Consider the following 12,633-nt stretch of genomic DNA (forward strand, 5'->3'; position numbering starts at 1 on the left):
GCCAACTAAAAATACATAGAAAAAATTAACCAGGCATGGTGGCGCATGCCTATAGACCAGCTACCCGGGAGGCTGAGGCAGGAGGATCACTTGAGCCCAGGAGTTTGAGGCTGCTGTGAGCTAGGCTGCCGCCACGGCACTCACTCTAGCCCGGGCAACAGAGTGAGACTCTGTTTCAAATAAATAAATAAATAAATAGAGGCGCCTGGGATTCCACTGGGCCACCTGGATCACTCAGCATCATCTCCTCGTCTCAAGATCCTTCCTGTAATCACATCCGCACGGTCTCTTCTGCTGCCCCGTAAGGTCGCATCTTCTCAGGTTGCAGGGCTTAGGACGTGGGCGTCTTTGAGAAGTGGGCAGCACGTGATTCGGCCAACACAGGGTGGAAGCTGGGGGCTGCCAGGTGGCTGCGGCCGTGCAGGTGGGCACCGTGGTGGTCAGACCCAGGGAACAGAGGTGGCGAGAAGGGGCTGGACGTGGACGCACCGAAGGCAGAGCTGGGAGCATTTGCTCACGTGTGGGACCTGGGGTGTGAGGGGAGGAGAGAAGCGCGGGATGGGGGCCCGGGGCTCGTCCTGCACTCTGGGGAGGCTGGCGTGCAGCCTCTGGGGCTGGAAAGTGGCCGGGCGGCGGGAGGAAGGCGTCAGGGGGCAGGGCTGGAGCCACAGGCCTGACGGGGCCCCTCTGGACGAGTGTAGGCAAGAGGAAGAGTCGGGGTGGGCACCAGGGCAGGGCGGGGTGCACGGGCCGGGACAGTGAAGAGGGACCAGAGTGAGCAGGGCGGCCTCGCGGGAGGCCCAGCTCCCAGGGCAGGGTGGGGGGCTCCGCCCCAGGACTGCGGGGACCGAGGCCAGGCCTGGGAACGGGGAGGTCAGCAGGAACCCTGAGCAGCTCACTCCAGCCCCGTGAGGACACTGAGAGGTGGCTGCCTGCAAGCCAGGAAGGACCTCACCAGAAACCTAATCGGCCAGAACCTTCGTCTTGACTTCAAATCTCCAGAACTGGGAAGAAATGAGGCTCAGTTGTATAATAAGCCCTGGCCAGGCGCGGTGGCTCACGCCTGTAATCTCAGCACTCTAGGAGGCCGAGGCGGGCGGATTGCTCAAGGTCAGGAGTTCAAAACCAGCCTGAGCAAGAGCGAGACCCTGCCTACTATAAATAGAAAGAAATTAATTGGCCAACTAAAATATATATTAAAAATTAGCCGGGCATGGTGGCGCATGCCTGTAGTCCCAGCTACACGGGAGGCTGAGGCAGGAGGATCACTTGAGCCCAGGAGTTTGAGGTTGCTGTGAGCTAGGCTGACGCCACGGCACTCACTCTAGCCTGGGCAACAAAGCGAGACTCTGTCTCAATAAATTAATTAATTAATTAATTAAAAACGCCCCGTCTGTGGTGTTTCCGTCGTGGCAGCCCGGGCCGAGCAAGACGGCTGCTGGACAGAGTGGTGGAGCCGAGCCCGGCTGGAGAGGCTCAGGAGAAGGAGAGGCCGAGGGTAGGGGCTACGAGCAGCGGGTGGAGCCTTGTCCGAGGCCACTGGGCAGGACAGCGGGGAGGAGCTGCCTCCCACGGTCAGGAGGTTCCTGCAGGGCAGCGTGGGAGGGAGGCAGGGCCCTGGGGGCAGCTCAGAGGAGCTGGAGGGTGACAAGAGCAGGGAGGGAGGAGGAAGCGGTGACAGGACCAGGGGACAGCCAGGCCAGGTGGGTGAGGGCCGGGACAGGCCTCTTCCCCTCTCAACCCCATTCTAGTCCACGGGCTCCTCCGTCTGTCTGTCGTCTTCCTCCTCGGGGCTGGGGTGGGGGGGCTGCAGCTCAGGGCCCTCCCCAGGCAGGCAGGGAACCGAGGCCTCTGTCCTCCTGCCCTGTCCTCACGGCCTGAGAGCACGTGTGTCATGTCTGACCACATGGAGCGACCCCAGACTCCTCCAGACGGGCACACGGGTGTCCTCGGATGCCCCAGCCCACCTGCCTCAGGGAGTGCCACCCTGTGCCAGCCCCTCTCCCCCCCTCATGACCCCTGGAGTTCTCCACCCTCCGCCCGTCCGTGCTGTGTGCGTTCATCTGTGGCTGTCAACTATAGAAGACACTCGTACCGAAGTGGTTGAAAATACAGTCGTCCAAAAGTAACTAAGTTGCTTTTTACAAATATTTGTACGCAGCCGACGGTTGTTTTAAAAACACTAAAATTAAATAAGAAAAATTAAATAAAAAATTAAATTAAATAAGAAATGGGCAGAGCTCAGAAACAATGAGACTTGTCAGTACAGTGTTACGGAATTATCTGGCTTTCAGCTTTATAAAGATAGTTTGCAAAATTCACTTCATTGTTTCTAAAAGCACGAGCCAGGCTGATCTTGGGTCCAGGCCGCTCCTGGGCGCTGGCAGAGGGACGGAGCCCTGTGTGCAAGGGAAGCTAGCTCACCCACAGCTCTGCCTTTTTGGAAAAAATATCAAGCAACTTTTTCTTTTCTTTGGGGATTATCAAATGCATACCCACCGCACTGGCTGCTGTAACAGACCACCACAGACTTAATGACTTAAAACAACACACGTGTATTGTCTTACGGTCTGGAAGTCAGAAGTCCCAAGTGGGTCTCGTGGGGAAGAAATCAAGGTGATGGCGCAGCTGTTCCTTCTGGAAGTATTAGGAGAGAAACCGTTCCTTGCTTTTCCAGCCTTTCTCGAGGCTGTCCTTGGCTCGTGGCTATCTGCAAAGCCAGCACTGGGGCCTCTCCAACCTCTGCTTCAGAGTGATCTTAGTCATGTCTCCTTCGACCCTGACACTCCTGGCTCCCTTTGTCACTCGTAAGAATGTTGTGACTACGTTGGGCCACCTGGAAAATCCCAAATAATCTCCCCACCTCAAGATCCCTCATTTAACCTCATCTGCATGTCCCTTTTGCTATGTAAGCCAACATAGTCACAGGGTCCAGAGATTAGGATGTGCACATCTTTGGGGGGCAGGGAGATGTTATTCTGCATACCATACTCATGGTGGACAATTTCGGAAATATAAAGACTAAATTCATTAAATTCTACCATCTGGTGTTCACCTTCTCAGCATTTTGGCCAGTTACCTCCCAGCATTTTCCTATGACTGTACATTTTAATATGACATGAAATCATATTATATACAACACTTTATAGACCCTTTCGCTTATTGTTCCCTGGTCATTAACGTTCGTTACAAACAATTTAAAGAGAGCATAAACTTCCGTCACGTGGCTGTCCTGTACATTTGACCCATTCCTTTCTGTCAACTATTTAAGTTGTTTCACATTGTCATACCATATGCAAAGGAATGTGGTATGCTAGCTCACATTTACTGAGCATGTATTATGCCCCAAGCGTTGTTGTAAGCATCCTACACGTATTAACTCCTCTAATCCTCGTGGCAACTCTCTGAGACGGATACTGTCGTTACTGACGCAGGTGAGCCGGGAAGCCGTCTTCAGAAGATGAAGAAACGTGCTCAGGATCGGGTGTTACTGTAGGAGGATTCGAACCCGGGGCGCCTGAGTCTGGAATCCACACTCTTAGCCGCTCACATACTCATCTTTTTCCAGTGGCTCTGATTATCTGTCTCGGGAGAGACCGCCAGGAGCAACGCTAGTTCATTAGCGCACATTCATTAAGGGCTTAGTTCGTGCATTTTCCGTGGATTAGCTCAGTTAATCCTCGAGACCCTGTGAAGCGGTCTGTAAACTGACCGGAGCCCAGATGGTTGGTTCCAATTGCCAGATTCTGTCTGGTGGCTCCGTGCAGCAGCCAATCACCAACAGCCCCTCCCCGACAAGCGCACCTTGCCAGATGGTGCCCCAGCGAGCGAGAAGTGCCGTCAGATCACGCCATCGGCAAGCAGGTGCCAAGGCAGGCACGTGGTGTGGCCTGGCCAGGACTTGGCTCTGGCATTTCCGGCACTCCCACCCACGCACTCACACGAAGGGGCCACCTGAGGCTGATGCAGTGGGATGCGGACAGCAGGATTCAGGATTCAGCTTCTCTCCGTCAGACCAGGCAACAAAACCCTCCAAGGCATCTGGACACACGACTAGACTGAGTTCTTGATCCTGGGGCACTCCTTGAAGGGCAGAGGCTACTGGCATGTTAGAGGCGCCTGTACAACATTGCTAGCCAAGCCACACGTCTTTAACACCACTAATGACATACACGCACACACACAAAGCATTTCTCATACGCTTTGTACAGCCTCAAACCCTGGGCCTGCTGGGAGATGTGCTTACTGAGCAGGTAATATCTGCCTCCAGACCCTGGGCTTCTGATTAGAGTCTTTCAGATGCTAACTATCCAGCCCTGGGTGTATATTCCTGATTAGGATTCTTTAATGTTAACCAATTGGCCTGGGTGCAGTGGCTCACGCTTGTAATCCTAGCACTCCAGGAGGCCGAGGCGGGAGGATCGCTCAAGGTCAGGAGTTCGAAACCAGCCTGAACAAGAGCGAGACCTCATCTCTACTAAAAATAGAAACAAATTAATTGGCCAACTACAAATATATATAGAAAAAAAAAATTAGCCGGGCATGGCAGTGCATGCGTGTAGTCCCAGCTACTCAGGAGGCTGAGACAGAAGGATCGCTGGATCCCAGGAGTTTGCAATTGCTGTGAGCTAGGCTGATGCCACGGCACTCTAGCCCAGGCAACACAGTGAGACTCTGTCTCAAAAAAAGAAAAAAAATATTTTTAAAAAAATGTTAACCAATCATCTCCAGATGTACATAAAAATTAACTAGTGTATGTGTTACACCTTCCTTGCTGAAGTACATAAAGTAATTCAAGGATACAGGAGGATTATCCCCATTTTATAGATGGGAAAACTGAGACTTGGAGTGATGAGGTGACTCACCAGAGCACAACCTGTATCCTATCCAGGGGGCCACTGGAGGCTCACAGCAGCAGAGTGTGGGGCCGTCACCTATTCTTACTTCCCGAATGTGTGTAGGTAACCGGGAGGTGGCAGGTGACCCACATGGCTGTCTATGTTGTCCACAGAGAAAAACCTTATCACATATGGAAGTCCCTGTCATTCCGTCAACAGGTGCCAACCCATAAATACCTATTGAGACTGTACTCTGGGGCAGGACATCCTTGCAGACCTCTGTCCTGGTCCAGTGCCCGGAGATCATTCTCCTTCTGATTGTGGTGTGATCGTAAATGTGTCACACCCCTCTCTGGGCCTCAGTTTCCTCATCTGTAAAAAAGGATAAATAAGGCTTTGACTAAATGATCCTTGATTCCTTGTAAGTGCAATTTTGCCAAGTTTAGAGATGACCGGGCCCTCGCCCAGAGGGACAGCAGTAGGGTAGGGCTGGGGTTTAGGTGAGATGTCAGTGTGACGTTCCTGGCATAGAAGGTTCTCAACATAAAGGAGGCCTGGGAGCTTACTCGTTTGCGTGTGGGGTGGACTTAGTGACTCGAGCCCAGAAAGGAGAGTGTGGACAGGGGAAGTAGGAACGCTGCTGTGGCGGGAACTGGCAGGCGTCACCGTAACCGGGGAAGGAGGGTCAGCACCCCAGCGCGGGGTCAGGCGGGTGGCGTGCGCCCCAGACGTGATGGGGTGAGCCGGCACTTCCCTCCTGGTCTCCGTCCCCGACATACCCAGCGACAGAGCAACCATGAGAAACCATCAGACAACCCCAAACCGATGACCTTTCTACGAAATATCTGACTAATACTCCTCAAAACTGTCGAGAGCATGAAAAACAAAAACACGTCCAAGAAACTGATACTAGCAGAGGCGCTTATGGAGACGCAATGACTACATATAGCGTGGTGTGGGCTCCAAGGCGGCAGCCTGGCACAGGAAAGGCACACTCGTGTCATAGACTGGTGACATCCCAATAAAGTCTAGAGTTCAGTCAGTGGGAAGGTACCAATGTTGGTTCCTTAGATGGGACAATCGTAGCAAGTAATAAAAGGGGTTAATATAGGAGGAAACCGAGTGAGGGGTAGATGGGAACTCTGTGTTGTCATTGCAACTTTTCAGTGAATCTAAAGTTATTCTAAAATTAAAAGTTTATTTGTTTAAAAAATTAGGCCAGGCACGGTGGCTCACACCTGTAATCCTAGCACTCTGGGAGGCCGAGGCGGGAGGATCGCTCAAGGTCAGGAGTTCGAAACCAGCCTAAGCAAGAGTGAGACCTCTCGTCTCTACTAAGAACAGAAAGAAATTAATTGGCCAACTAAAAATATATAGAAAAAATTAGCTAGGTCTGGTGGTGCACGCCTGTATTCCCAGCTACTTGGGAGGCTGAAGCAGGAGGATCGCTTGAGCCCAGGAGTTTGAGGTTGCTGTGAGCTAGGCTGACGCCACGGCACTCTGGCCAGGGCAACAGAGTGAGACTCTGTCTCAAAAAAAAAAAAAAAAAAAATTAAAGTCCAGGCCAACAAGCATATGAAAAAATGCAAATCAAAACCACAGTGAGATACCGCTTCCTACCCACTAGGGTGTCTATAACCAAAAAGACAGACAATAACAAGCATTTGTGAGGGTATGGAGAAATTGGAACCACATACACTGCTGGCGGGACTGTAAAATGGTATATGGCCACTTTGGAAAACAGTTTGGCACTTTCTTAAAAAGTTAAACACAAAATTATCCAGGAATTTCTCTCCTAGTATTAAATATTTACCCCGAAGAAAAGGAAATATATGTCCATACAAAGACTGTACACAGACGTTTATAGCAGCCTTATTTGTAACAGCCAAAAAACTACGGACCATCCACACGTCCGTCCGCAGACGAAAGGATGAACACATCGTGACCTGTCCCTACGAAGCGACACTACTCGGTGAGAAGGAGAAGGAACGAACGACTGATGCAACCACAGCATGCGTGAGTCTCAAAAGAATGGTAGATAACGAGTCAAAGAAGCCAGTCAAAATAGAGAAGAACGTGCTGTATGATTGCATCTATATAAAAGCCTAGAAAATGTGGGCTAATCTGTAGTGACAGAAAGCAGGTCTGTGGTCGCCTTGGGCAGAGAAGCCGGGGAGGGGGTCGGAGGGAGGGATGCGCAGGCGACCGGGACGCTGATGGGGAGGAGGATGTGTCCGCTGCCTGAGTCATGGTGATGGCTTTGCTGGGTGCACACGTATGCATGTGTCAAAACATTTCAAACTGTGTACTTTAAATACATGCGCTTATTACATGCCAATCAGACCTTAACAAAGCCATTTTTTTTTTAAAATGAAGGCCTGGAAGTGAGAATGAGGGCAGCCCGGGCCCGTCTCCCCACATCACCCGAGAGCTCCATGCTGGGGGGTTGGGGTGAGCCCTGCCTCGGGCTGAAACCCTGAGCCCCCAAAGCCCAGGGCCGGGGAGCCGCAGGGCCCAGGCCACTGCCCCTCCGGGGACGGATCTATGCGGGCCCCTCCCAGGGTATGACCTGTTCGGGGGGTGTCCACTCACTCCCGCTCTTTTTGCTTCCTGAAGAAGAAAACATACGATGCTACATGTACTTTGGGGTTTTTCAACACAATTGTCTAAAAATAGCCCTGGCCGCCACAGCCTGATTCCTTTTTAGGAAGGGTTTCGGCAGCCCGGCCTGCCCCGGTGGCCGGCTCAGGAAGTGGAGGCTCGGCTGGGTGGGGCCGGGGGCACTCGGGGACCCTTCCGCTGTCCAGCCAGGCCTGGCTCTGTCCCCCCTCACTGAGAGCTGGGCCGCCAGGAGGACACGGCGGAGCAGGGAGTGGCCTCCCCGTCCTCCCTGCTCCCCGTCCTGGGCCACAGCCGTGCTACAAGGGCGCCTCGCCGGCTCCTCTGGGCCTCGACTTCCCCATCTGGGGAGCGGAAGTGCAGAAGTCGCCCATCACGTGCGCCAGGCCCCACCCAGTGGGAAATCCACTGCTTAGGCCGTACTGACAGGCGCCGCCTTCCCCCCAGAGCTTCCTCCGTCCTTCCTGGGAGTGGGCTTCTGCCCCGAGGCCGCCAGAGCGTCCAGGTGTCCCGGACAACTCTGACGCCTTCCTGTCCCACCCCGGCCTTGGGACCCAGCAGGCTACAGCCCAAGGCCTGGACTCCAGAGGCCAAGAGTGGCCAGCTCAGGCCCGCTCCCTTGCCCACTCTCTGCTGACACACCCCGTCCCTGCAGGGCCATAGCAGGTGGGGGTGGGGGGACATTGAAGGCCAGGCCTCCCCACTCAGCCTCCTTTTATCCTAGGCTGAGTGACAGGTTCTGGTGGCCGAGCAGAGTGCCATGTCGGCCCACAAGCAAAGACTTTTGCCTGCTGCTTCAGTGGCCTCCAAACACCGTGTCGCCAGTGCTGAGCCCCGCACAGCTGCGCCCATGGTGGGAGTCAAATCACATTTCCCGACCACCTTCGGCGTGCCTGGCACCCTTCTAAACCTGAAGGCTGAGTTTTACTCTCTCGCAGTCTGTGGTCCAAGAAAAAAAAAAAGTCCAGCAACTCAAAGTAATTTCAAAATGACTCAGAGCCGCGTATGTCTCAAAAACTGCAAGGGAGCTTCACGCACCTGGACCCCGGGCACCCCCCAGCCCTCTCCCCTCCAGCCCCGCACCCCTTCCCTGGGGTGCTGGCTGGAGCCCTCCTCCTGCAGGGGACCAGGGAGGAAACCTCCCTGACTTCAGGATTCTCTGGCTGGCAGGAGCTCTGAATACGTCCCCAGGGAATGGCTTCTGCCTGTGACACAAAAGTCCCCTTCGACCATCTCAATCACCCTCCAACCCCGGTTTACAGAAAGGCCACTGAGGCAAGCAGGGTGACTCGCCTGAGGGCCACAGATGAGAAGTGCTAATACAAAATGGGGAGTCGAGCCCCGGCTGTTTAAGGCGACAGCCTGCACCCTTTCTTTCCTCTGGAAACTCAAATTGCATCTTCAGTACACCCGGGGACAAGATGTCCCGGAAGCAAAGTTCCTCGGCCTCACAGGGCCCCGGGCAGAGCTGGGCACGACGCCCCATCCTCCGGTTCAGTGAGCGCTGCAGGGCTCGGGCTCCGGAGGCCTTGCCCCGGCTGAGGGCCCGGAGACGGGCACCTGGTGCCCCAGGGCGGCCCGCGCACCCAAGGCTGTGAGGTTACGGATACGACTCGCGGACCTGGGACAGGCGGCAGGACCCAGGCTTGGTGGCTACATTTTATGATTAATAATCCTCACAATAAACCTATATGGCAGATACTCAGACTGTGCCTGTTAGGGACTAAAATGTGTCCCCCAGATTCATATGTTGAAGCCCTAACCTCTAGTCCCTCAGAATGTGACCGTGTTTGGGGACAGGGTCTTTAAGGAGGTGACTATGTTAAAATGAGGTGACTATTGTGGGCCCTAATCCAGTCTGACCGGTGACCTTATAGAAGAGATTAACCACCTCGATACGGGCATCGACTATAGTCGACAGCCACAGATGAACGGGCACAGCAACTTTAGCCCACAGCTAAGGTATGACATGACGATGGTATGACTTTTCTAATTTTTCATTTATCAAAATAAAATTGTGAACATTTAAAAATAACGTAATGAAAACATATATGTGTATGTTACCTATTCTTATTTACATGACAAGTAAAGCTGCCTGTAAAGTGAAACAAGCTTTCAGTGCTTTCAAGCTTTCCTCATCACGCAAGAGCAAAACGGACTCGTCGTCCATGCACGGCACAGACTACCGTGCGGACTGTGAGTGCCGCTGTGGGCGAGGTGTCGCGGCCGGTGAACGCCGTACCCAAGTGGTCAAGACACAGACAGCCACAGAAGGACACCACGTGCGGGCCCAGGGAGAAGGTGGCCACCTGCAAGCCAAGGAGAGAGGCCCACAAAACCATCCTGCTGACACCTTGAACTCGGATTTCTGACCTCAGAACTGTGAAGAAATCCATTTCTGTTGTTTAGCCCCCGGTCTGTGGCATTCTTTACCCAGACTAATACTGGCCCTATTACAGATTAAAGCACCAGGGCTTCAGAGAGGTTAAAACACTCATCCGGGCTCACACAGGCAGTGAGTGGCTGGAACAAGATTTGAAGGCAAGACATCTGTCCTCCCGGGGCTCTTGCCACCAAGTTCTCCGGAGAGGAGGGTTTGTGTTCCTTGTCCCTGAGCAGCTCTGCCCTCGAGGCCGTTGGAAACCAGCTCTGCAGGACCGAGGGCCCCATGGTTGCCAGGCTGCAGGGTCATGCGTGTACGCGCACACACACACACACACCCGTGTGCACACCCAGGGGCACACACCTCCCTGAGCCAGGCTGACGCCCCAGCCCCCACCCCCACCTCCTGCCTCCTCTGGTGGCAGCCCCGCCTCCCTGGCTGCTGTTGCCCTGGCAACCACCAAGGCTCAGGGCCTGCAGCCAGAGGACCAGCTCCCGTCACCGTCACCCGTCCGTAGCTGGGCTTACAGAGAGGCAGGAGGAGGGCGGAGGGCCGTGGGCTGCAAGAAGGGACAGGACTCGGCAGGGTCTAGAAGGAGCCTGTCCAGCCTTCCCTCCCCTGAAGAACATCAGCCCCTCAGAGAAACCTTAGGGGGCAGGTGATAGGGACAGGCACTCAGAGCAGAGGCCAGGAAATACCACCCACCACCCCTGCGGTCACCACCAGGCCTGGCCGGGACCAGGTGCCTGGCGGAAGCCACTCCTGATGGCCACCCCTGTGGCCTCCCACCCGGGGCTCCTCCTCCCGCTGCTCCTGGCTGGTTCTCCTGATGAGAGTCCGGTGCGTGCTCTCTGCTCCTCTGCCGCCTTCCAGTTGTCCTAAGTGGTCCTTGCGTCCCCACGGCTGTCCCCACGCCTCCTTACACTCAGGCAGAAGGGCTGAAGTTTGGGCCACTGCTGTTCCACAACAACAACGACAGGTGAAGTGCTCACCCCGACTGCTGCGTTAAGTGCCCAAGGGGTGTTAACTCAGCTAAGGCCCCCACCCCTTCTGTTCCTCCTGTGGGGGTCTCGGCAAGATCACCCCGTGCCAACACGACCACTCCGCCTGCCTGCAGTCAGTCCAGGGCCATGTTCACTGGGCACCCACTGTCACTGTCACTGCGAGGTGCAGAAGGAGCTGAGCAGCGGTGCTCTTGGCACCCTTCCCGCCTGGCCCAGGGGTTCACGGAGTGAGCAGAGGACGATGTGTCAGCTTCTCTCCAGCCTCCTTGGAGGCCACAGCCACGGGCCCTGGAGTCAGCCGTCCTGGGTTCATGTCCTGGCTCCACTGTATATCTGCTGTGTGACCTTGGGTCCGTCACTGCCCTCTCTGTGCTCCACCTTACTCATCAGTAAGTGAGAGGGAATAAAGGCACCTACCTGATTGATTGGTTGGTTATAAAAATCAAATGGTCGTGTCTTAAAAGCCCAGCACACAAGGGCCTGCACACAGCATCACGGTTCAGTTTAGGGGGCACGGTGCAGGGAGAGCCAGGAGATCTGTGTTCTGCCCCTGTTCCCTTAAACGGGTCACATGCCCGTCAGAGTTCCCACGCTGGGCCTCGGTCTCCCTAGCTAGGGGCTGAGAAGGCCAGGTTCTCTTTACAGCTGTCACGTCTCCTACAGGCCAGGTATGTGGCAGGCACAGGGGACCACAGGCAACATGGCAACAGCCAAGGGTGTCCCGACACTCTGTGATGTTGGCCGGGTGACCCCTCCCCAGGCCTCGGTGGGGTGGCCTGTCCTGCGAGAGCCTCAGGCTGGCGCTGCTCCCTCCCAAACACCTGTGTGAGCCGCGGGAAACATCAGAGACCCTGCTAACTAGGGCCTGCTCCAGGCCGGGCACCCAACCCTGCAAGGTCACGGTCCCCAGAGGCCGCTGCTTGCTTGAGGCCTCAGCAAGAGCGAAGCTGGTCTTTGCACCCGCCTGTTGGGCCCCAAGACCCTTCCATAACCACCTCCTTCTGCCCCAGGCCCCCCTCCTTCGCCCGCACCGAAGCTTCTCCCCAAGCTCCTGGGAGAGAGCCAGTGGCCCCGGCGTGTGACAGCGTCTGGCTCGCTCTCATCAGAAGAGCGATTTTTCCCTCTCCTTGGCTGTACTTTCTTTTAATGACTTTTTGGCTCAGCGCCCAAGCTGGATCAAAGACTGCCCGGGGTGAGGACAGTGGGACAAGAGGCGGGTCGCTAGGGAAAAGAGTGGCGGTGAGGCTGTGGCTCAGGGGCTGTGGCGGGCGGTGGGCCCAGGAGGTGGGGCAACCTCAGGCTGCAAATGGCGGTAGGGGTAGGGGCGTGGAATCTCTCTCCTGCCACCAATGCGGCAAAGGCAGTGTGGACAGGAGCAAGGAGGAAGAAGGAGCCCTTAAGGACGAGGTAAGAACAGGAGGGTTTCCCAGCGTGTTTGCCACGGCAACCTCTGGGCCAAAGCGTGAGGTCCCAGTGGGCCCCTGCATTCAGGGAAACCTAAAAGGTCTGCTCTGGCAAGGAAGGGGGTGAGGGTGGGGCAAGGAGCCTGGGACTGTCTCTAGGGGCTTCTGACTTCCTTCGCCTTCCTTCTGTCTCACGCAGGCCCCCAGTCAGGCCCCGCAGGCCTGGTCTGGCCGGGGAAGCCTGGGAACCACCCTTGACTTGGTGGGTCTTATCCCCGAGGGAGAGGGAGGCCCCCTGAGAGCAGCTGCACTGTAGCTGGCCTTGGAGACGCCAGGAGGGGACAGAGCAGCCCTGGGGGCGAGGCCCCACAGGCTGTAAACAGCAG

This window comes from Microcebus murinus, chromosome 6, assembly GCF_040939455.1.
Source record: "Microcebus murinus isolate Inina chromosome 6, M.murinus_Inina_mat1.0, whole genome shotgun sequence".
Classification (NCBI taxonomy): Eukaryota; Metazoa; Chordata; class Mammalia; order Primates; family Cheirogaleidae; genus Microcebus; species Microcebus murinus.